General features: G+C 47.1%; 1 protein-coding gene across 2 annotated transcripts in view; it reads right to left on the bottom strand.

Moving 5' to 3' along the window:
* The window catches only part of GPSM1 (G protein signaling modulator 1), a 174,323-nt gene that overhangs the window by 55,998 nt on the left and 91,624 nt on the right, over positions 1-26,701 (bottom strand). The gene's annotated exons all lie outside the window — the stretch shown is intronic.

The following is a 26,701-nucleotide window of genomic DNA, read 5'->3' as shown; positions in this document are numbered from 1 at the left end:
CCGCAGAGTCCCAGTGCATCCTATGTGATGCAGCTTCAGCCTGTCTCCTCTGCAACCTGCTTGTGATAGGTTTCTCCCTGTCAGTTCTTACATGCAGGAGGCAGGGGAGAGCAGTGTGAGGCTGCATCTCATAGAAATACACTGGAGATTCTGCACACAGCACTCACAGATACAATGACACCATTTTGTAACGAGCGCAGGGATAGTTGTGTGGCTGGGGCGACTCCCTGGGAAGTCAGTGGCTGCCATATAGTTGCTCAACCCCAACACACACTCGGGTCAATTTCGTATGAAGCCAGTTTGCCTATCTGTATATTTTTGAAGTGTGGGAGGAAACCCACACAAACACGGGGAGAACATACAAACTCTCCATGCAGATATCCCTGATCGGATTCGAACTTAGTACCCCAGTGATGCAAGGCACCAGTGCTACAGATGTAGCCACCATTATATTCACAGGCTTAATGCGTTAAGGCAATTAAAAACACAATGTACTACAATAAATTAGAGCATTTAAGTGACCATCCTGGTGCAGCTGGTGTCAAAATAATGCTGGCTACATCTGTAGTATAGACATTTAGTATTAGTCAGGGGAGTTTTATAATTCAGTGTAAGGAATCACCTCCTAGATCACTGTACTGAAAGCTGCCAGGAGGGATTTGATAGAAGATTATGTAGTCCTGTAATCCAGGAAGTCAGCCACACAGGGGAGACCTGACATCCAGGAAGTCAGCCACACAGGGGAGACCTGACATCCAGGAAGTCAGCCACACAGGGGAGACCTGACATCCATGTGGTCAGCCACACAGGGGAGACCTGACATCCAGGAAGTCAGCCACACAGGGGAGACCTGACATCCAGGAAGTCAGCCACACAGGGGAGACCTGACATCCAGGAAGTCAGCCACACAGGGGAGACCCGACATCCAGGAAGTCAGCCACACAGGGGAGACCCGACACCCAGGAAGTCAGCCACACAGGGGAGACCCGACACCCAGGAAGTCAGCCACACAGGGGAGACCTGACATCCAGGAAGTCAGCCACACAGGGGAGACCTGACATCCAGGAAGTCAGCCACACAGGGGAGACCTGACATCCAGGAAGTCAGCCACACAGGGGAGACCTGACATCCAGGAAGTCAGCCACACAGGGGAGACCTGACATCCAGGAAGTCAGCCACACAGGGGAGACCTGACATCCAGGAAGTCAGCCACACAGGGGAGACTGGCATCCAGGAAGTCAGCCACACAGGGGACACTGGCATCCAGGAAGTCAGCCACACAGGGGAGACTGGCATCCAGGAAGTCAGCCACACAGGGGAGACTGGCATCCAGGAAGTCAGCCACACAGGGGAGACTGGCATCTAGGAAGTCAGCCACACAGGGGAGACTGGCATCCAGGAAGTCAGCCACACAGGGGAGACTGGCATCCAGGAAGTCAGCCACACAGGGGAGACTGGCATCCAGGAAGTCAGCCACACAGGGGAGACCTGACATCCAGGAAGTCAGCCACACAGGGGAGACCTGACATCCAGGAAGTAAGCCACACAGGGGAGACTGGCATCCAGGAATTCAGCGACACAGGGGAGACTGGCATCCAGGAAGTCATGCAACACAGGGAAGATTGACATCCTGCCTACACAGCAGAGCTGCTAGTCAGACCGGTGACCACATTACACAGCTGCCCATACTAAAAGGGTTCAAATGTATGGATACAACCGAGCTGGGATGAAACAAATTACACCGTTAGAATACTGCTGCATTATATTTCCCAAAAATTGCTGGAGGAGTTCTTTAATGGTATGACGGTATACGTAGGCAGATCAAGTCCACCTGTGTCTGCAGTGCAATCTGTACACATAGTGGGAGAAGTTTATCTAAATTATTGCAAGAAAAAGATTGGAGATGCCTATAGCGATCAGATTCCCTCTCTCATTTTTCATTGGTTGCTATGGGCAACCATTTCACATTTCCTTTGTTCTAATCATGATAAATCTCTCCCTGTAGGTCAACCTTAAACATTTCCAACAGGAAACTATTCCAATCAAATGAAATTGTATTGGGAAATTGCCCCAAAATGGAACTTTGCGTTATCCAACATGACCTGTGGAAATCTTTTTCTTTGCAAACCTGGAGCACCCGTGAAGATATAATTACAGAATTGGGTCACCGCCCTCGGTAAAGCTTTCCCAACTAAAACATTGCCGCTCTACAAAGGACTGGTACAGCCAGAACGCTTTACAATTTAGTATCCCATATAACAATAGCTAAATTCAGTCTGCAGGAAAAGGTTCCTTTGTATCCTCGGTATAATGGTCAACATTCCCTCGGCTATTAGGGCATGTCTTCTATCTGCTGACAGTAATTACTGTCAGGTCTCCTGTGGTCATTAAATCCTGCAAGTTCAAAGCCTGTTCACCAGCAATGCTCTTCCTTCAGGATCAAGAGAACTGCCTCGTCTCCCCAAGCCTCTATGATAAGAACACACCAAGATGAGAAAAGAGGCTTCACGCAGATGGAGAACAAAAGCTCTGAGGGATCAGATGCTCGCAAGCAAAATAATACAGGGGCACAGTAGGTGATAATTTAAAAAAATTCCTTTGGTGATCTCAGCTGATACGACTCCAGTGTTGTCATTAAAAGGGTTGTTAGAAGGATTGATTCGCTAACAATAAAATGATCACAGGTTGTCTAGTTGCTGGGATCCTCAGTGATCAGCTTAATCTGTAGGGGAACCAAGCAGCAAGCATTCAAGCAGCGCCTCCGAAGGAGAAATAATGTATTGCACAGTTCTTTTTTAAATCTATGTTCTGGACAGCACAATCCTAGGTCCTCCACAGTGAGGAACACCCTTTGTAACCACATTCTGTTCCAGCTATTAAGGCTGGGTTCACACGGGCGTTGCGGGAAAATGTGCGGGTGCGTTACGGGAACACCCACGATTTTTCCACACGAGTGCAAAACATTGTAATGCGTTTTGCACTCGCGCGAGAAAAATCGCGCATGTTTGGTACCCAAACCCGAACTTCTTCACAGAAGTTCTGGCTTGGGTTAGGTGTTCTGTAGATTGTATTATTTCCCCTTATAACATAGTTATAAGGGAAAATAATAGCATTCTGAGTACAGAATGCATAGTACAATAGGGCTGGAGGGGTTAAAAAAAAATAAAAATAATAATTTAACTCACCTTAGTCCACTTGATCGCGATGCCCGGCATCTCCTTCTGTCTCCTTTACTGAACAGGACCTGTGGTGAGCATTCATTGCAGGAACAGGACCTATGGGGACGTCACTCCGGTCATCACATGATCCATCACCATGGTAAAAGATCATGTGATGAATCATGTGATGACCGGAGTGACGTCACCACAGGTCCTTGACCTATAATGAATGCTCACCACAGGTCCTGTTCAGTAAAGGAGACAGAAGGAGATCCCGGGCATCACGATCAAGTGGACTAAGGTGAGTTAAATTATTTTTTAACCCCTCCAGCGCTATTGTACTATGCATTCTGTATCCAGAATGCTATTATTTTCCCTTATAACCATGTTATAAGGGAAAATAATAATGATCAGGTCTCCATCCCGATCGTCTCCTAGCAACCGTGCGTGAAAAATCGCACCGCATCCGCACTTGCTTGCGATTTTCACGCAACCCCATTCACTTCTATAGGGCCTGCGTTGCGTGAAAAACACAGAATATAGAGCATGCTGCGATTTTCACGCAACGCACAAGTGATCCGTGAGAATCACCGCTCCTCTGAACAGCCCCATAGAAATGAATGGGTCCGGATTCAGTGCGGGTGCAATGCGTTCAACTCGCGCATCGCATCCGCGCGGAATACTCGCCCGTGTGAAAGGGGCCACAGGAATCCTGTAAAAAAAAAATAAAAAAGTGATTTATCCTACCATACAATGTACAAACCCATTTCCAAAAAAGTTGGGGCGCTTTGTAAAATGTAAATAAGAACCAAATGCAATGATAAGCAATCGTCATAGACCCATATTTTATTCAAAGGGGACCATCGACCCATATCTGATGCTGAAAGTGAGACATTTTACCATTTCATGAAAAAAAATTAACTCATTTAGAACTTGATGGCAGCAACGCATCTCAAAAAAGTTGGGACAGAGCCCTGTCTATCATTATGTAGCATCCCGTCTTCTTTTAACAACAGTCTGTAAATGTCTAGGAAGTGAGGAGACCAATAACTTGAGTTTTGGGAGAGGAACGTTGTCCCATTGTTGTCCGATGTCGGATTCTAGCTGCTCAACACTCCGGGGTCGTCTTTGCCAGATTTTTCGTTTCATGAAGCACCAAATGTTTTCTACTGTTGAAAGGTCCAGACTGCAGACGGCCAAGTTCACCGCCCCCCCGGACTCTTCTTCTGTGAAGCCTTGCTGTTGTGATGGATGCGGGAGGTGGTTTAGTATTGTCTTGCTGAAATGTGCAAGGCCTTTCGTGAAAGAGAGGTTGTCTGGGTGGGTGCGTAAATTATTCTAAAACTTCCATATACTATTCAGCATTGATAGTGACTTTGCAGATGTGTAAGCTGCCCACGCCATAGACACTCATGCAACCTCATATCTTCTACTGATAACAAGCTGGATGGTCCCTCTCCTCTCGAGTCCGCAGAACATGGCGTCTGTGGTTTCCAAAAATAATTTCACATTTGGATTCATCTGGACTACAGAACGGTTTTTCATTTTGCCTCAGTCCATTGCTTTGGCCTAGAGAAGACGTTCTGAATTATGTTTACATATGGCCTCTCCTTTGCAGGATACAGCTTTAACTTGCATTTGTGGATTGTAATGCGAATTGGGTTCACAGACAGTGGACATGGATTTCTCCTGAGTCTCTGAATCTTTGGACAATGTTATGCACTGTAGATGGTGGGACATTAAAAGTCTTCCCGATTTTACGCTGAGGAACATTTTTCTGAAATTGTTCCAAAATGTTTAGACGCAGTTTTTTCGCAGATTGGTAAACACTCTGCCTCTCTAACATGCTCCGGCAGCAGATTTCTCCCCTGGCTGTTTTTTGATTTTTATTAGCACCACTTACTTTTCCAGCCTTATGTTGTACTTGTCCCAGCTTTGAGATGCGTTGCTGCCATCGAGTTCTAGAGGAGTTAATTTTTTCATAAAGTGGTAAAATGTCTCACTTTCTACATCTGAAATGTGTTGCATGATCTATTGTGAATAAAATATGGGTCTTTGAGATTTGCGAATCATTGCATTATGTTCTCCTTTACATTTTACATAGCACCTAAACTTTTTGGGAATTTGGGATGTACATCTCCACTAGGCAGATGGCCAAGTTTTTGCAATGTGGAGGTGCGATGGCATGAACCAGCACAGGAAGAAGCTCCATTTAGAGACATTGTCCCCCCCATCGCCCCCCCCCCCCCCCCCCCCCCCCCCCAGTTCTGGATTTAAAAAAATGACATAACAAGAGGAATATATGGTTGAAAAGGTTTTCCGATATTTAGATACTGATGACCTGTCCTCTTGTGCAACGGGCAGTCGGGGAAGCTGCTGGCCGCCGTTCTATGCGCACCCTCAAATGTACAAAGGGCTTTGCATTAAATTTTGAGTAAAACCTAAAATATGGGCAACTGAAGTGACAAATGTGTGACTCCATCTCCAACTAGATTTGCATATGAACACTCAAAACTTATTTTTTTTCGGCAGTCAGAAGACACAAAGCCTGGCAGCTGAGGAAAATATATATATTTCCACAATACATCTCTCTTAAAAAGCCAAAAAAGCACGCATTGCGCTTAAAGACACAATGAAAGAATAACAGATCGTATAATGAGGCGGCTCAGCTTACAGAAGGCTGCGTGAATGGAGAAGGAGGAATGTTTTGTAGCAGATGTAATTCCTCCGCAGACTATTGTGAGATCTCTCCGACTATCTCTCGCTATAACCCATTCTGAGACGCTCTGCAGCCGGCGCGCGCTTTTGTGCTGGATTTTATCCTGATGCCGTTTGGATCCAGATAATTGCTGAAGAATCAGTCTTTTTTATTGCATACATTACCCAGATTTTTTAATTTTTTTTACTATGCACAATCTTGCTTAGCAGAAGAAACCCCTTTAAGCCTCCATTTTGTGGCACTTTTTTTTTTTTTTACTTAATCCAAAAATGCCTTAAAAAAAGTCAGCATTTTTATGGTAGTTTTTGAGGTTTTCTACACCGAGCTCGATATTCCCTGGTGTGCTTTATTTATGACGAGCTGCCTCCTCCAGCTCGCAGCTGGTGTAGATTTCAGCCATCGTTTGCGTCAGAAAACTAGGGTAAATGATGGCAAATCAGCCGCAGCCACGCTACGCGTCCATTTCAAAAAGTAGAGAGGTCGGCACGTAAATGGCATTGTGCAAATGGAGTTTGAAAAACTGCAAAATCACAGTTTGCAACTTTTTTTTTTTACACCCGTTTTCTGGCCTAGGGGGTTGATCAATGACTCCCAGTGCGTTTTAATACATGCTTTCTGTAAGCCACGCGTTTATAAGCCATAAACTACGTAGCCTTCCCCTCCCCACCCAATCTGTAAAAAAATAACAACAACAACATGAGTTTTTTCAAGTAGTGCAACCTCTCCACCCCCCAAAAGAAATAATGAAATGGCACAAAAACAATAGAAAATGAACGATTTTCAAAAAAATTATATAGACCCAAAAACACAACACAAAATCTAAAAATGTACTGCATGTCATAGATTCCTAGACGGACGCCTTACAGCGATTATCTGCAAATGGCGTTTCCGGATGAAAACTTTGCAAAAAAAATGTGCGTATAACCAGCCTAACAGGTTAATCTTAGGAGAATCTGTCATGGCGGATCTGCATAAAACATCCCTATGGCGGATTCGGAGTTCTGGACCTTCTGTGTGTGACATCCTCATGTACACAGAGAGATTTCATGGATCTTTTGTGTAAACGCTGGCAAAGCGCCAACATCTCAGAAGGTGGTTATATCTACAGCGCTGAGAAAAGTCTAAAACGTGTGGACCCTGGACGTTACCCGCCGCGTATATACTTGCTGCAAGTGCTGGTCCTAAAGGGATTGTACACTTTTCAGTCACTTTACGTCCACTTCTCTCTGCTCTGGATTGAAGTGATGGAGGTTATGTATGATCTATCTGCAAAAGTGACGTTAAAAGGGGCGCCACACTCACATCCCCTTTAACACCGAAATTCAGACATAACAGAATTGCATGCATTTCACTATGACAGAACCTTGGGCCACAAAAACGTCATCGCGTGTCATCGTTAGGCTACCGACTGTACAGTAAGATTATAGTAACTGGCGCCAGCAAATGCAAAATGGTGGCGCAATAAGGGTGCTGCCTGGCTGGTCTGAGGTGTTCAGATCTCAACGGTGTTTTTCCATCAAGCATCTCATTTTTTTTGACCAAATGTTCATATACTAATATACAGTGAGGAACAGAAGTATTTGAACACCCTGCAATTCTGCAAGTTCTCCCGCTTAAAAATCATGGAGGGGTCTGAAATTCACATTGTAGGTGCGTTCCCACTCTGAGAGACAGAATAAAATAAAAAAAATCCAGAACTCACATTGTATGATTTTTACAGAATGTATTTGTCTTGCTCTGCTGAACATAAGTATTTGAACACCTGAGAAAATCAGTGTTAATATTTGGTGCAGACGCCTTTGTTTGCAATTACAGAGGTCAGACGTCTCCTGCAGTTCTGGACCAGGTTTGCACACACTGCAGCAGGGGTTTTGTCCCACTCCTCCACACAGATCTCCTCTAGATCTGCCAGGTTTCAGGGCTGTCAGAGTATCACAGAGTTTTAGCTCCCTCCAAAGATGCTCTATTGGATTTAGGTCTGGAGACTGGCTAGGCCACTCCAGGACCTTGATATGCTTCTTACGGAGCCGCTCCTTGGTTATCCTGGCTGTGTGCTTCGGGTTGTTATGTTGGAAGACCCAGCCACGACCCATCTTCAATGCTCTGACTGAGGGAAGGAGGTTGTTGCTCAAAATCTCACAATAAACGGCCCCATTCATCCTCTCCTTAATACAGTGCAGTCGTCCTGTCCCCTTCACAGAAAAGCACCCCCAAAGCATGATGTTACCCCCCCCCCCAGGCTTCACAGTAGGGATGGTGTTCTTGGGATGCAACTCATCCTTCTTTTTCCTCCAAACACGACGAGTGACGTTTAGAGCAAAAAGTTCTACTTTGGTCTCATCTGACCACATGACTTTCTCCCCGGCCTCGTCTGGATCATCCAGATGGTCATTGGCAAACTTCAGACAGACCTGGACATGTGATGACTTGAGCAGAGGAACCTTCTGTGCAATGCATGATCTGCAAACATGACGGTGTAGTGTTCTACAGACAGTGACCTCTGAAACTGTGGTCCCAGCTCTCTTCATGTCATTGACCAGCTCCTCCCTTGTAGTTCTGGGCTGATTCCTCACCTTTCTTATCATCAGTGATACCCCACGAAGTGAGATCTTGCATGGAGCCCCAGTCCGAGGGAGACTGACAGTCGTCTTTAGCCTCTTCCATTTTCTAACAATTGCTCCAACATCTGTTGATCTATTTTCACTAAGCTGCTCGGCAATTGCCCTGTAGCCCTTTCCAGCCTTGTGGAGGTCCACCATTTTGTCTCTGGTGTCTTGACAGCTCTTTGGTCTTGCCCATGGTAGTAGTTGGCGTCTGACTGACTGTGGGATGGACAGGGGTCTTTAATGAGCTCAGACAGGTGCTACTAAGTTAGATTAATGAGTGGAGTAGAGGTGGACTTTTTAAAGCCACAGTAACAGGTCTTTGAGAGCCAGAATTCTTGCGGTTTCTCAGGTGTTCAAATACTTATGTTCAGCAGAGCAAGACAAAGACATTATTTTAAAATCATACAATGTGATTTCCAGATTTTTTTTATTAATTCTGTCTCTCAGATGGGAATGCACCTACAATGTGAATTTCAGACCCCTCCATGATTTCTAAGTGGGAGAACTTGCAAAATCGCAGGGTGCTCAAATACTCCTGTTCCTCACTGTACAATGTACACTAAATACTGCCATTCAGTACCCAAATAATACTGCCATAAAATGCATAAATATTACTGTCATAATCCTATATAACGTTCATAGAACACTGCCATATATTTACCCCACGATACTGCCATTTGGGACGCAATATAACACTGCTGTATGCCTCCCACATAATACTGACATTCAGTGTACAAATAATACTGCCATCCAATGCATAAATATTACCGTTATGCTCCTATATAACGTTCATAGAATACTGCTATATATTTACCACACAATACTGCCATTTGGGACCCAATATAACACTGCTCTATGCTTTCCACATAACACTGACATCGGTACCAAAATAATATCTTCATACCACCATATAGTGCTCACACTATACTTCCATATATTTCCCACAGATTACTGCCACTAAATACCTCCATACTGTCATACACTGCCCATGTAACCCTGACCTATACTGCATTTCCCACACAATACTGCCACTCAGTATCCAAATAACTCAGTATCCAAATAATACCTCCGTACTACCATATAATCTCCATAAAACACACAATACTGCCACTAATACCTCCATGATATTGTTGAACATTTTACAATACTACCATTTACAGTCCTGATAATACAGCTATATAAAATGCATAACACCTCAACGCATACATATAGAGCACCCATATAACACTGCCATATATTTCCCACATAATACTGCCATTCAGTGTCTCAACAATGCTTCTATACAACGCCTCAATTAAGAAGGTGTTATAATGAAACCTGCTACGTTCTCAGGTTGTGCCTTGGAGCAGCCCCCTCAGGAAATGGGGCCCCAGTTTACCCCCCCTAAAGCCGACCCTGCACAACACGACGCTATATTAATGGAGTATACTCGCATTTTAGGACACACAATACGGAGGAGGAGAATATTATACCGCAATCTGAGACATTCTGCGGAATTGAGCTCAAAACCTAATGGCGGTTTTATTTTTAGAGAACGGATTATAAAATAAATGCGCCTAGATAGCGGGGTTTTATAGAAGGGCTGAGCACGGCGATTTAGGACAGAGCCGTTCCTAGGCGCCTGTTGTGAAATGTAAATCAATGGCGGTGATATAATTAGCGCACTGTCACTTTAATTGCATTTATTTAATGAAAGCCGAGTTCACAGTTACAATAAGAAATCCATTCAACAACCTGGACCGGGCGGCGGGACTTCTTCACGGATAAACCGCCCTCACGTCAATGCTACTCGCCTGCCATAAATTTAAGGCAAAAAGACGATGCCGAAGACAAATAACGCCGCTTGGAAGTTAATGCCGCCTCCGAAAATCACCGATCACATTATAACTCATTATTTTCGGACCGTGAGAGCAGCACGTAACAAATTGATAACCCATAGGGTGACATTACGGGGCCGGTAGAGGCTCTCGGTGGCTGTGAATAAATCAATGTAAGCGTATTAGCTGTGGACAGATTACATGGAGCGTTCTCTACGAGCCCCGGGGTAGCATTTGTAAAACCGTCAGGGATTTAACAAATACCCATGAATACAACCGTCTGGTCTCATAGTGCAGGAAACACGGATACCTGCGCCGACTAATTGTGAGCACGAATAAAACATACGTCTTTTATTATAAAGGACAATTGATCCAGCGAATAATCCCCCTCATCTCCACAGGAGCGGGCAGCGGTCGGCTCAGTGGTTAGCACAGCGCTGGTGCCCTGGGACTGACTGACCTTGGAGAGGATCTGCATGGAGTACTGCAGGTATATACATACCGCCACGTTTGTGTAGCCCACCGGAGGAGATGAGGGGCCACTATCCACCTATACAGGACAGGGACGGTGATCTTTTTTACAGCATTCACTGACCATACTTGGCACGGGTCTGGTATGGGTGCTATGGCGAGCTCCCATTCTAATGACTAGGATCAGAGGGACCCCAGTGACGGACCTCTTGGTCTGCCAGTCCAATTTTCACAGACATAACAGAAGTACAATCTCTGTCATCAGGGTAGGTCATCGATATCAGATCGGTGAGGGTCCGACGCTGGCCACAGCGCCATACATTGAATAGTGGTCATGATTGGTATTGCAGCCGGGCCCATTCACATGAACCAGATGCACATAGGACATACCACCTAAGAACGTGACAGACATCACTGGCTGATCGGTGGGGATGCCAGGAGTCGGACCCCTGCCAATCAGATATTTAGGACTTATTCTGAATATACATCATTAAAGGGTTTATCCGAGCCTGGAAATGCCCCCCCCCCCATATGCTAAGCCCCTCACACTGATTCTACTTACTCGATTCCCCGCATGGTCGCCGCTGCTTCTTCCCGTGCGTGGATGAAAACATCCGGCGTCGGGGAGGCAGCCAATGTCCTTGCCTGCCATTGGCTGCCCCCCTCCGTGCACGGGAAGAAGCAGCGGCAACCGTGCGGGGGCCAGGAGCGACGCGGGGGGCCTGGGCATATGGGGGGCATTTCCAGTCACAGATAACCCCTTTAATATTAAACTTCTGCAAAACAGCTGTAGGATTAGCAATTCTGACCCTAGATTAACAAAAAAATATATATATATATAAAAAAAATTTGCTAGAAAAAGGTAAAAAATTACTTCCCTTACATAATGCTTTACTATGAAAAAAAACGACACATAAGGCCTCTTGCACACGAACATTTTTTTTTCCGTTTATGTTCCATTTTTTTGCGTTCCGTATACGAAACATTCATTTCAATGGATCCGTTTCCATATTTCCGTTCAAAGACAGATCATGACCTGTTATTGTCCGCATAACAGACAAGGATAGGACTGTTCTATCAGGGGCCAGCTGTTCCGTTCCGCAAAAAACAGGATGCACACGAACGTCATCCGTATTTTTTGCGGATCCGTTTTTTGCCGACCGCAAAATACTGAAAAAGCCATACGGTCGTGTGCAAGAGGCCTAATTCATGTCGCCGCATTGGTAAAGACCCAGGCTATATAACTGTCACATTATCTATTCCACACAGTAAAAACCGTAAGAAACGCCTAAAAGACACGCCAGAACTACTGCTTGTTGTCCATCTTGGGGCTTCTTGCTTTAGGGAATTGCGTTATTATTGCTGGTCACCCAGCAATGTGACAGAGGAGGACGACTCAGGGACTTGCAGAGGATTTGGAAAGGAAGCGATCTCGCACACAAGGTAAACATTGATGCTTGAGGAGTCACAGAGGGGTTAATAGCGAACGATCCCTGAAATTCTCATCTAACGCTGGCAGTACCTGGGCCTCGGGGTGGCTTTCATACGTTTAGAAATATCTTCCCTCTCCGCCGCTTCACACCAGCGTTACCACTTCATTTTCTGATCATAATTTGCAAAGAAAAAATATATATAAAAATCACACCTTGGATATCGGATCTCAGCTCCGGAGCATCTCTTGAGAAGCCGCGTGCCGTGTACTCTGCGGTGCCTCTCCCGAAAAGGGCCTGTAAACTGTCCCTCCGCTGTCCTGATCCAACAGCGGAAGTCCTCAGACAAAATAGTTTCTGTAACCGTAGCATTGCGGGCGGGGGGGGGGGGGGGGGGGACCTTCATGGCACCAGTCACTGTGATACAGTTGAATACTGTGGCAAAGGCAGCAGTATATTGTGCTGCACTGTGGTATTTGGTGCTGCTGAGGGGGTATATTGTGCTGCACTGTGGTATTTGATGCTGCTGAGGCGGTATATTGTGCTGCACTGTGGTATTTGGTGCTGCTGAGGCGGTATATTGTGCTGCACTGTGGTATTTGGTGCTGCTGAGGCGGTATATTGTGCTGCACTGTGGTATTTGGTGCTGCTGAGGGGGTATATTGTGCTGCACTGTGGTATTTGGTGCTGCTGAGGCGGTATATTGTGCTGCACTGTGGTATTTGGTGCTGCTGAGGCGGTATATTGTGCTGCACTGTGGTATTTGGTGCTGCTGAGGGGGTATATTGTGCTGCACTGTGGTATTTGGTGCTGCTGAGGGGGTATATTGTGCTGCACTGTGGTATTTGGTGCTGCTGAGGCGGTATATTGTGCTGCACTGTGGTATTTGGTGCTGCTGAGGCGGTATATTGTGCTGCACTGTGGTATTTGGTGCTGCTGAGGGGGTATATTGTGCTGCACTGTGGTATTTGGTGCTGCTGAGGGGGTATATTGTGCTACACTGTGGTATTTGGTGCTGCTGAGGCCGTATTTTGTGCTGCACTGTGGTATTTGATGCTGCTGAGGCAGTATATTGTGCTGCACTGTGGTATTTGATGCTGCTGAGGTGGTATTTTGTGCTGCACTGTGGTATTTGGTGCTGCTGAGGGGGTATATTGTGCTGCACTGTGGTATTTGGTGCTGCTGAGGCAGTATTTGGTGCTTCTGAGGCAGTATTTTGTGCTGCACTGTGGTATTTGGTGCTGCTGAGGGGGTATATTGTGCTGCACTGTGGTATTTGGTGCTGCTGAGGCAGTATTTGGTGCTTCTGAGGCAGTATTTTGTGCTGCACTGTGGTATTTGGTGCTGCTGAGGCAGTATTTTGTGCTGCTGAGGCGGTATATTGTGCTGCACTGTGGTATTTGGTGCTGCTGAGGAGGTATATTGTGCTGCACTGTGGTATTTGGTGCTGCTGAGGAGGTATATTGTGCTGCACTGTGGTATTTGGTGCTGCTGAGGCCGTATTTTGTGCTGCACTGTGGTATTTGGTGCTGCACTGTGGTATTTGATGCTGCTGAGGCAGTATATTGTGCTGCACTGTGGTATTTGATGCTGCTGAGGTGGTATTTTGTGCTGTAATGTGGTATTTGATGCTGCTGAGGCTGTATTTTGTGCTGCACGGTATTTTGTATGGTTATTCCAGCCCCCCCCCTCCCCCTACTTATGTTGTTGCTCAAGGGGAGTGTCTTTTCTGCTTTGGCTCAGGGGGCGTGTCTCAGCTCTCCCTATCACAGCTCAGGGGGGCGTGTCTCAGCTCTCCCTATCACAGCTCAGGGGGCGTGTCTCAGCTCTCCCTATCACAGCTCAGGGGGCGTGTCTCAGCTCTCCCTATCACAGCTCAGGGGGCGTGTCTCAGCTCTCCCTATCACAGCTCAGGAGGCAGTTGAAGGATGAAACTGAGCATGTGCGGCCTTCTCAGTGAGCAGGTCAGAGAAATAAGAAAAAAAAAAACAACAGCAGGTGGCGCTATACTGATACATTTTAATGAATACCTCAGTGGCTATGCTAAATTTTCAATTAAATGTAATTCAGATCCAGGTGCTGGTTTGAAAATGTAGAATATTTTTTGTGGGACAACCCCTTTTAAGCTGACCATCTCTCCTGACTGCCCTATACACATGTAAGCTCGGCATGTACTCCAAATGATGAGGGGTGAAATCTGCTGCCAGACCCCTCTGATAGTGGCATCCAATTGGAAATCCAGCTGCACGATCCTCATCTATCCTGACAGCTACATACACATTAGATGGTCGGCCAGGTTGGGCCAGCACACGCCTAACACTTGGTGCAGATATAAAGGCTGCCATAAGTCATCACTGGTGATCCAGCACTTCCTGATCCTTGAACTGCAATCAGTTCTCCTCCTTGAAGGAGAAAAAATAAATAAAAAATAAATCTGAGTTCTCCACTTAACTTCCGCTGATGGGTAATTAGTTTGAAGCTGTAGAAATTTTCTTTTTTCTACAAATGAAAAACACACTTGACCTTCATGGCGCCAATTAAAAGCGGCTGTCAGAAAACAATTATGTCTTATGCCTTTCAGTGACACTCCGAGTTCTATTCATGAGAGGAGACAAAAACATTTCATCAAGGGAAAATCATAGCAACTATAAAAAAAGGGAAATAGGACCGAAGAGGCAGAGTGCTGAAAACAACACCTACTGGATCCCAGCACCAGCCGCCCTCGCCATGCCCCCGCCCAACGATGTCCCCTGGCCATGCTCCCCCCACACGCCACCCTTGCCATGCCCCCGCCCAACGACTTCCCCTGGCCATGCCCCTCCCACACGCCGCCCTCGCCATGCCCCCACCCACATACCACCCTCGCCATGCCCCCCCACACGCCACCCTCGCCATGCCCCCCACACGCCACCCTCGCCATGCCCCCACCCACATGCCACCCTCGCCATGCCCCCACCCACATGCCACCCTCGCCATGCCCCCCCACACACGCCGCCCTTGCCATGCTCCCACACACCGCCCTCGCCATACCACCACCCAAACGCCGGCCTCACCATGCCCCTGCTGTCCCCCCACCCATGACGTCCCCTGGCCATGCCCCCACCCACACGCCGCCCTCACCATGCCACCAGCCTACACGCCGCCCTTGCCATGCCACCACCCACATGCCGCCCTCGCCATGCCACCACCCACATGCCGCCCTCACCATGCCCCCACCCACACGCCGCCCTCGCCATGCCACCAACCTACACGCCGCCCTCGCCATGCCACCACCCACACGCCGCCCTCGCCATGCCACCACCCACACGCCGCCCTCACCATGCCCCCACCCACACGCCACCCTCACCATGCCACCAACCTACACGCAGCCCTCGCCATGCCACCACCCACATGCCGCCCTCACCATGCCACCACCCACACGCCGCCCTCACCATGCCACCACCCACACGCCGCCCTCACCATGCCCCCTTTTTCGAAAAGTTTTAAAAAATCGGGTTTGGAGATTTTTTTTTTAACGCCAAATCCATAGCGTAGGAGGATGATAGACGTCCCTCCATATGAAACCGATGAAGGGAACAGAATTTCAGCTGCAGAAATTTTGCGCGACAAATCTGCGGTGGGTGAATATACCCATCAACTACTGTGTACACCCGGACAAGGGCTGGTATACCCACACATGCCAACTCGCCTGGAACATCTGGGAGGCCCCAGAAAAAGTGGAAAACCCCCCAATCCGGACATTTAGAAGAGTTGGCAAATCATCCAGGGGCTGTAGAAGCCCTCCCGGACAACGGAAATGGAAGTGCGTGGAGCCTGGAGGCTGCATCATCAGACTCTGCTCCACAATCCGGGGTGGTGGAGCCACTTCACAAAACAGGGTGTGACCTATAGTAAAAGAGCTGTGGTATTAGAAAAGGGACATGTCAATGCTCCCAAAAAACATTGGTGGCTCACAATATGCAGCCTAAACTAAGGCCTTCAAAACAATTGGCAATTAAGGATATTCCCGGAATGCAATAAGTGGATCCCACCCTTACAACCACCACATGGACACAGCGTTGTCTACTACCCTAGACGCTTCTTCTAACCATCGTGCCCTGCAATTTCAGACCGGCTCATTATTTTGCAAGTACAGGCAGGGCTACTAATTGGGAATGGATTTAAGTCGGTATTAGCAGATGTATTCCACCGACCTCGTCTGAATGCTGAAAGCAGCTGCACGCGGAACACTTCCTGGGCGTCTTCTGCTGGCTTGCGGCAAAGACTCAGCTGAGTAAATATTTTTGAACTCCAAAAAAAAATATCTGCCCAGTTTAACCTATTTATTTCCTCTGGAAACTTCCATACTCTGCAGGTTGCATCTGAAAATGTTCCTAGGCCAGAGCTCGCTGCACTAAACTGGATTTGTGGCCATCACATTGTACAGAGGTGTATCTGATGAGATGTTCCTGTGCTCCTCAGTGATTGTGAGATGTCCACAACCTATAGATACCATAAGACATGTTGTGTTTGGACCTCAGAGGTAGTCTACTGTCTATGGAGGCCTGGTGGACCCTCCCTCAGAGGTAGTCTACTGCCTATGGAGGCCTGGTGGACCCTCCCTCAGAGGTAGTCTACTGCCTATGGAGCCCTGGTGGACCCTCCCTCAGAGGTAGTCTACTGCCTATGGAGGCCTGGTGGACCCTCCCTCAGAGGTAGTCTACTGCCTATGGAGGCCTGGTGGACCCTCCCCCGAGGTCTGCAATGCTGTAGACATCTGGCAGCTACTCTTGTCTCTCTGCTCGAAAAATAAGGGTGTATGTTTGAGCTAAATGTGCACGTTCCAGAGATTATATAAGATGAAAATATTATATTGTAACAACCCAACCCATAGTTGGCCATAGTTATTAAGACCCCCATATCTATATCTTGCCACAACATTTTTTGTGTCTGTAAATAGGAGGTGCAGCTGATTATTATACCATTAGAACCCCATTTGCCATCACTTTAATTCATAGAAAACCCCTTTAATGATACAATTCCGAGTGCCTGCAGCAACCACTAGAGGGAGCTTTGAGACATAGGGGCAGTTTCATCTATCTATTCACTACAGTTTTATGGCTCACAGTTTTTAAGTGGTGTGAAAGGAAGGCTGGTCTTCACGAGAGGACGTGGCGGACAGACTCACTATCATTTTCAGCAGAAACTGGCATCAATTTTTGTTCAAAATATACATCTTGGTTGGGTTAGATATTTATTTTCTGCCAGAAAATGCATCAAATGTATTAAGGGGCCTGTGTCTCTTACTACATTTGGCACATCTTGCTGTTTATACATTAGGCAATAAAACAGCATAACGTAGACACATGAGCTCCCCCTAGTGGCAGTTAATGGAGCCAGAATTTTAGCTTTTAAATCTAATGTCTATGCTGGGTATTTGCAGCTCCGTGTCAGAAAAACTAAATTCTAAATGCTATAAATATATGAAGAAAATATCAGACACAGAATTTTGGGTGTTTAGTGTAAATAGGTGGACAATCTTAGTTTATCTGTCTACAGCCTCCAGCTCACTTCCATTCCACCTACGTAAAATAACTCTGGTTACGCGTTTTTATGTGGTTTTAGAAGACTATCACCCTCCAGCGTGAAATAATATATCAGAACGAATGGGATGAAAGTAAATATCATAGCTGAAGGAAATATTCTGGTCTGGTTGATACGGCGGGCACTACCCCCACCACTAAGCCTACGACTCTTATCTGGATGCAGCTAGATGGCAACACATTATGTGAGGCTGAAGCCTTCTTGATAAAAGTAATTACAGAATGTATTTAAGATGATGACTAATTCCCCTTATCTTATCCGGCTTGGTTAATTGGACGTACATCAGGCTGTTTACTTTTTCTGAAGAACGTGGAGCCGGGTTTGCTGGCAGGATGAGGTCATTTGGAGAGGTCTGGCCGGGAGCCGCAGCCGAAATATTCTCGCGCGTTAAGAGGCTCTTGATTACAAACAAGTGGCTTAGTCAAAAAGAAAAAAAAGAAAAATAAATTGAGCAAATTTTGTCTCCGTTTATAGCCCCCGATAGACCATTCAGGCTACTCCTGTGCTGTATCGGAAGAGAAGAAGTATGGAACATGGTCATGTCCAGGTGATCGCAGCCGGAACAGAAGCGTGAAATGAAGATAAAAAGGATTAATTCACTGGTAGACAGTGTACGCTCGGGAAGGAAAGTGAGATAAAAGTATAGAGCAGTGTTTCTTAAATTAGGTTTTAAGGAACCACAGAGTTCTTCAAAGAGGTCTCAAGGGTCCTCCAAGATGAAAAGTGGTTGAATGGAAGACGAAGGCTGGTTTAGCACTGGCAACATTTTAGGAAGTCAATTATACTGGTTCCTCAAGTTACAGTGGCCTCAGGCTACAATATGTTCAACATAGGGGTCGCCCAGGGAAGGGGGAATCTGTTAGGGCTCAGAGGGGGAAAAAAACATTTAAAGAAGCATTATTGTCCCATGAAACATATTCAGCATTTTCGAAACAGGACTTTTGTCATTATATGTAAAGCCATTGAGTTATTCAATAAAATGACCCCTGAGCTGTGACAGGGAGAGAGCTGTGGCAGAAAGGACACACCGCCTGAGCTGTGACAGGGAGAGAGCTGCGGCAGAAAAGACACACCCCTGAGCTGTGACAGGAGAGAGCTGCGGCAGAAAAGACACACCCCTGAGCCGTGACAGGGAGAGAGCTGCGGCAGAAAAGACACACCCCTGAGCTGTGACAGGGAGAGAGCTGCGGCAGAAATGACACACCCCTGAGCTGTGACAGGGAGAGAGCTGTGGCAGAAAAGACACACCCCTGAGCTGTGACAGGGAGAGAGCTGTGGCAGAAAAGACACACCCCTGAGCTGTGACAAGGAGAGAGCTGCGGCAGAAAAGACATACCCCTGAGCTGTGACAAGGAGAGAGCTGCGGCAGAAAAGACATACCCCTGAGCTGTGACAGGGAGAGAGCTGCGGCAGAAAAGACACACCCCTGAGCTGTGACAGGGAGAGAGCTGCGGCAGAAAAGACACACCCCTGAGCTGTGACAGGAAGAGAGCTGCGGCAGAAATGACCCACCTCTAAGCTGTGACAGGGAGAGAGCTGCGGCAGAAAAGACACACCCCTGAGCTGTGACAGGGAGAGAGCTGCGGCAGAAAAGACACACCCCTGAGAAGGGGCAACTGGAGCAATGAACGGGGAGATCTCTGGATCCATGTGAGGTCCAGGGCTGGTTCTAGCTTTGTTAGAAAGAGATTGTCATGTACTATATGTTCTCTGATTTTAATCTGTTTACATTAATTATGGGATAACCCCTTTAAGAAGGTCCAAGTGCACACCATAATGCCACCTGGATACTTGTGCAGTGTGAAGCAGCTATCAGCAGCACCGGAATAGCAGTATATATAAATACCTCCGTAGGTCAAGCCAAAATGCCAGACTGATAACAATGCACTTAGCTCTTGGGCTCTTATCAGGTTCTGTTTGTGTTCTTATACTCAAAATGCCTTGAAACTTACTTTATCAGAATCCCACGTCCTTGGAACCTAGTGAACAATGATAGGCTCATTCTACAAGTGGAGGAGCCGTGAGCCTTGTCCTCAGGATTCCCCCTACACTATTGGCAAAGCTGATACTACTGCATAAACTACAAGCCAATGTCCATTCATAACCGGACACAGGTTCTGAGGTTTACGCCCTTTCGGAGTTTGTGTTCCTTTTAGCAACCATTCAGATTGGCTGATCAGTGATTGACTGCTTTTTTTTATGATGTCTCATGATTCACCCAAAGAGGGGCCCATTCTGTTAGGGGCGTCTAGATGCAATAACATTGGTATATGCTCTGACCAATGACTGCAGCTCATTGGCGCTCTGCATCTTTCTTTCTTTTTTATCTCCAGGTGCTGCTCTGTTCCTTCCCCTGTGCTTTACATCGCAGCTCTGCTTGTTTAGATGGATTGCTCTATGTAAGCACACACCCACCATAAGCTCGCCAGGAAGTGAATACATGGGAGGGCAGACTTCCATTACGGTCAAGATAAAAAACGGCGGTACTACTCTCAGGAGCCAAAACGCAACCACTCTTTACCCATCAGTATCCACTTAATATTCTATTCCCACTCCCCCATGGACCCACTGTGTATATGGTATGGGTCTGAGAGGCTCATTAATACCCCCTTATTTCAGAATCAGTGGGTCACTGTACTTAAATGGGTTTTACACTGATGACCTATCCTCAGTATCCGATCGGTGGGGGTCCGACATCCAGGACACCCACCGATCAACTATTTGAGTAGACCGTGACTCTCCAGTGAGCGCTGCGGTCTTGTTGCACCTTACCCTACACCACGGACGTCACACTCACCGGTCACGGGGCCTAGGTACAGCTAAGTCCAATTCAGGTGAATGGGCCTGAGCGGCGATACCAAGCACAGCCACTATCCAATGGACGGCGCTGTACTTGGTAAGCTGTGAGGAGGCTGCCGCTAATTGGGTATGGGCTCCCAGGTGTCGGACCCCCACCAATCAGATATTGATGACCTATCAAGAGGATATGCCATCAGTACAAAACAATCGGAAAAGACCTTTAAATAACTTTTTCCAAGATTAGAAAAAATTTGGGCATAGTCCGGGGCCGGTAATAACGAAATAAGCAGAATTGCCTGCCGCTCCAAATCCTCCCACCAATCGCTGTTCTGAAAGGTACACTGCTGCAGCCAGTGCTTGGCTGCAGTGGGCAAATGCTGTCGACAAGATATCAGCACTGAGGTCAACAAAGAGAGGAGGGGAGACTATTCCACAGGTAAGTACTGCTTATTTTATGCCAGCCTCTGCTCAAATTTTTCCTATTCTTGGACAATCCCTTTAAGGCTTTTCTCAGTTCGCAATAGCATACAAGACCGAGGTTGACGAACGTAACAGGGAGTTCACAGACCGTTCACCTGCGTGTGCCCTCATCAGGGCATTGCCCAATTTCGGCATGCTGGAGAACACTTGCTCCTCCTTGCCCGTCACAAAATAATGAAATATTATTCCGTATTATTCAGTACTGCGCAGGCGGATAAGTAAGGATATTGATCAAGGACACATTAAGCGCCGGCCCCAATATTTTCGGATGGCACGTTACTACGTTATTCACCCCCCCCCAGCGCCACAGGGGTTAATCGGCATCCTTTCACTGTTTATGGAGCAGTGAGGAACTGGAAAGCATCTGTATGAAGCGCAGTAATTTTCCATTGTCACGGGTTCACTTTGTTTCAGTGTGCAGCGCCTCTGATTATACAGCGCGCAGACGGCTTGTAGTTTTGCAAATTAAGCTTTCTTCAATCCTTCCACCGCCCCTTCCCAGCCTCTGATTTGTCTTATTCTTTCCATGTCAGCGCTCATCCACACTCGCTTCCTTCATCTTCTATTCCCGTCTTGTAAATGTTTATTTTTTGACAAACTGTTTTCTCTATCGAAATGACACTTGTGGCCTTTTTTTATTTCTTATTTCATGATATTTTGACTCTACTAAAGAGGTGAACAACTGCAGGACATCGCCACCTAGTGGCTAAAGTATTAAGAAAAGCAGCCGAATGCTACAGTAACTTCTAATAATAATAATAATGTCAGCTTTTAGTGGCATGTCCAGCGTCAATCATTTACAAGGATCAGCCATAACAGAAAACCGGAGAAGTGAATAACACGGATTATCTCGAGACAGAAAATTCTGGATGCGTTGGAAGCGGGAAAAACGAGCAAGCGTAAGGATCTGAGCGACTTCGACAAGGTCCAAATTGTGATGGTCAGAGCATCTCCAAAATGTCAGGTCTCGTGGGGTGTTCCCAGTATGCAGCGGTTAGTTACCTTCTAAAAGTGGCAGAAAGAGTTAAAAGGGATTATCCGGTGAATAATATTGATGACCTATCCTCTGGATAGGTCAACCAATATCAGATCGGTGGGGGTCAGCCAATTAGCTGTTAGAAGAGGGGGTAGGTGCTTCCTGAGTGCTGCGGACTCTTCCTAGGCCATGTGACATCACTGTCAGCTGCAATACCAAGCACGACCACTATACTATGTATGGCGCTGTGCTTGGTAAGCGCCCAGAAGGACAACGTGCTCCAGAAACAGCTGATCAGCGGGGATGCCAGGACCCGGACCTGTGGATAGGCCATCAATATTATTTCCCAAATAACCCCTTTAATGAAAACAGAATTGCACGCCACCACCACCACCACCACTCCCCCGTTCCTCGCCTCCCCTGCGGGTCGCTGCAGGTGCATATGACTTTGTATGTGGGAGAATGTAGGACTCGCGTTCATTTTGAACCTTTGTGTGAGGACGTTTATGTAATAGGCAGCCGCTGCACATCCCGGAGGAGAGGCGCCCGCGCAGCAGTGTTCGGCCCTGAAAGCTTCTCTAATTATGTCACCGAGCTAAGACGAGAGCGGGGACGTGTTGTTGTTGTTGCGCTGTCCACCCGTGCAGAGCCTTCTAATTCCGGCTGCCACGCTGCCCTCTCCGTGTCAGTGTCATCTAAGATAAACAAGTTCCCCCGGCAGCGCCTTTACCCTCAAGGTTTTGCGGTTGTTATCGGCCTTCATCGCGGCTGAAATGTGGAATTAGCGAGATATTTTTCCATGCTGCAGAACATGTCTGTGTCATTGTTTTGCGCAGTCGTGACACTTCCTCGCGTTGCGGGGGCCAGTAAACGGACGGAGGTAGCGTCTGCCATTCCCCGGGGAAAATGTCATAAATCATGTACAGCAGAAATATTTCGAGGGGGAAGTTTGGATTTTGCATTTCATTTTTGTCAATGTTACTTTTTTCAGAAAATAACACCTCCCGGTCACTGAGGCGGTGATTAATCGTAATATTAAGCAGGCGCTGCTGGCGGGGAGCGGGTGCAATGTTCTGGGTGGGAGACGACTATGAAACAGTTCAAACACGAGAACCAGAAAAGGAAACGAGACAATTCTGTCCCACGGCTTCAGTCAGAGGCCGGCCGCACTGTGGGTCCGTCCTGTATGGATCCATAATATGGCGCCCCGGTGCATCGCTGGCGTAATATGGCGCCCATATGCATCGCTGACGTATGATGCGGTGGAGCGCTTATAGGGCATTATTCAGAAACATAGCCACCATACCCTATAAAAGGGACGGTGCAGTGGCGGTAGGTCCATGAGCCAGTCTGCGCTGGGGGTATATGGGTATAGGGGCTCCTGAAGGACACTGTAGCTGGGTGCATCGAGTGCTATAGTGCTCCAACCACAGGAGACCTGCCCAGTCTACTCAAGTGAATCCGGGTGACAACACCAGAAACAGCCTTTGGACAATAGTGGGGGGGGGGGGGTAGGAGTGCATGGTGCTGACCCTTTTTATAACTTCTGACAAATCCTTTAAGGGGGATTTCCAGGAGTTTTATACGGATGACCTATCCTCTGTAGCAGTAGCGCCACAGCCTTCTCTCAGCTCACCAAGCACAGCGCCGTACATTGTATAGTGGCTGTGCTTGGTATCGCAGCTCAATCCCATTCAGTTCAATGGGGCTGAGCTGCATCTAGGCCATGTGACTGATGAACATGATGTCACCTGACCTAAGAAAAGATGGAGAAGGAAGCCTCTCAAACAGCTGACCGGCGGGTCTCGGACCCCCACCTATCAGATACTGATGACCTATCACGTACCGAACAAACCATATCACTGCTGCAGCCAATCAGTGGTCACAGCAGTCACGTCCCGTATACACCACATCACTGCAGCATCCAATCAGTGGTCACAGCAGTCACGTCCCCTACACACCACATCACTGCAGCATCCAATCAGTGGTCACAGCAGTCACGTCCCGTATACACCACATCGCTGCAGCATCCAATCAGTGGCCACAGCAGTCACGTCCTGTTCACAACACATCACTGCTGCAGCCAATCAGTGGTCACAGCAGTCACGTCCCGTATACACATCACTGCTGCAGCCAATCAGTAGTCACAGCAGGCACGTCCTGTATACACCACATCACTGCTGCAGCCAATCAGTAGTCACAGCAGGCACGTCCCATATACACCACATCACTGCTGCAGCCAATCAGTAGTCACAGCAGGCACGTCCCGTATACACCACATCACTGCTGCAGCCAATCAGTGGTCACAGCAGTCGCGTCGTGTACACAACACATTTCTGCTGCAGCCAATCAGTGGTCACAGCAGTCACGTCCTGTATACACCACATCACTGCTGCAGCCAATCAGTGGTCACAGCAGTCACGTCCCGTATACACATCACTGCTGCAGCCAATCAGTAGTCACGTCCCGTATACACCACATCACTGCTGCAGCCAATCAGTAGTCACAGCAGGCACGTCCCGTATACACCACATCACTGCTGCAGCCAATCAGTGGTCACAGCAGTCACGTCCCATATACTCCGGAGGCCAGTGACTGGCTGCACAGTAACCTGGTGTGTACGGGGCGTCGAAGCTGCAGCCAGGAAGATGATGTCAGTGCTGCAGGACCAAAGCATAACGGTGAAAACTGTTTTATTTAACCCCTTTAAAAATAGTTTTGATATATTTCGATATTAAGGAATGACAAGTAGACTCATAAATGCAAGACGACATTCAGACTTTGACAATTAAAAGCCACTTTGCAATGCTTTTTGAGAAAGAAGAGGAGCTGGAAGGTTTCACCTCTATTCCACATCTCGGCTGACTTTCAATGCCTTCTATGACTGGGCACAGAGGAGAGAGGCCATTCATTATCCCACCAGTGGCACCAGTCCAGCACTGGTAGGAGTTCCAGGAACCCTCTCAGGCAGGAAGAATGAGGGGTGCCTCCGAGCGTCATTGGCTCGCCGGCAGATGACACATTCACATGAAGATTTTTCAACTTTGCTTAGTCACAGAGGGGAAAATGTTCTACCGCCCTTCATTAAAAGGAAAAATGAGGGTACAGCTAAACAACGCTAGTGTCAGACTGGGAATTTTCCTTTTGCGAATAAAAAAATAAAAAAGAATCATAAATAAAACTAAAGGAAGATTTCCTTCTTCTTACAAGAAAATAAAAGACAAAAAGGAGAGCCTGGCCGGACGTGGTAGAGACAAGACGTTTCGTCGACCTGCTCCTGTTCACGGAGTATTTTATTGGTGTAAATTTGCTTCTTTTCATTCAATGTCCGTACCTGCTTGTAACCTTCTGCTACCAGTGATGGCTTCTGGACGTTCTCCTCCACACACACAGACCTGGCCTGAGACTTATAGGCAACACTCCATGGGAAAACAATAGGCAAAGAGGTATCTCCCAAGGAAAGAGAACCATCTCGCTATCGCCACCTTGTGGAAGTGGCTCCCTACGAGTCAAAATCCGACTTTTAACAAGCCTTGGGACATGACAAGGGAAGATGTCCATCCGTAGACGGCTGTTTTGTGGTGCAGGACTCCGGCTGCTGGGTTCGATGACTTGGATGCAGCTTAGGCAAGGTACTGGCTCTCCTTAAAGACTTCTCCACTGTGATGCGATGGGTTGACTCCCTACAGACAGGTGGATATTGGCTGATCCCTTCACCTTTCAGCCTCAACCTATCCTATATACTACTGGAGGCCTCCTAAATGGCCCAGTAGTGCTCACTGTCCCAAGGAACCCCTAGCTGGTCACGGCTTTGCTCTCCTCAAATGGCCAACCAAGGCGATGTCCTTCTATACAGAGTAATCACTCCGGTAGACCAGTTCCAGTTTCTCCACCATAGAAACATAGAATGTGTCGGCAGATAAGAACCATTTGGCCCATCTAGTCTGCCCAATATACTGAATACTATGGATAGCCCCTGGCCCTATCTTATATGAAGGATGGCCTTATGCCTATCCCATGCATGCTTAAACCCCTTCACTGTATTTGCAGCTACCACTTCTGCAGGAAGGCTATTCCATGCATACACTACTCTCTCAGTAAAGTAATACTTCCTTATATTACTTTTAAACCTTTGCCCCTCTAATTTAAAACTGTGTCCTCTTGTGGTAGTTTTTCTTCTTTTAAATATGCTCTCTTCCTTTACCGAGTTGATTCCCTTTATGTATTTAGCAGTTTCTATCATATCCCCTCTGTCTCTTCTTTCTTCCAAGCTATACATATTAAGGTCCTTTAACCTTTCCTGGTAAGTTTTATCCTGCAATCCATGTACTAGTTTAGTAGCTCTTCTCTGAACTCTCTCTAGAGTATCTATATCCTTCTGGAGATATGGCCTCCAGTACTGCGCACAATACTCCAAGTGAGGTCTCACCAGTGTTCTGTACAGCGGCATAAGCACTTCACTCTTTCTACTGCTTATACCTCTCCCTATACATCCAAGCATTCTGCTGGCATTTCGTGCTGCTCTATTACATTGTCTTCCCACCTTTAAGTCTTCTGAAATAATTACTCCTAAATCCCTTTCCTCAGATACTGAGGTCAGGACTGTGTCAAATATTCTATATTCTGCCCTTGGGTTTTTACGCCCCAGGTGCATTATCTTGC

This window comes from Bufo bufo, chromosome 8, assembly GCF_905171765.1.
Source record: "Bufo bufo chromosome 8, aBufBuf1.1, whole genome shotgun sequence".
NCBI lineage: Eukaryota > Metazoa > Chordata > Amphibia > Anura > Bufonidae > Bufo > Bufo bufo.
Note: the sequence above shows the minus strand (reverse complement) of the source record. Positions and strands in the feature narration are given on the sequence as shown.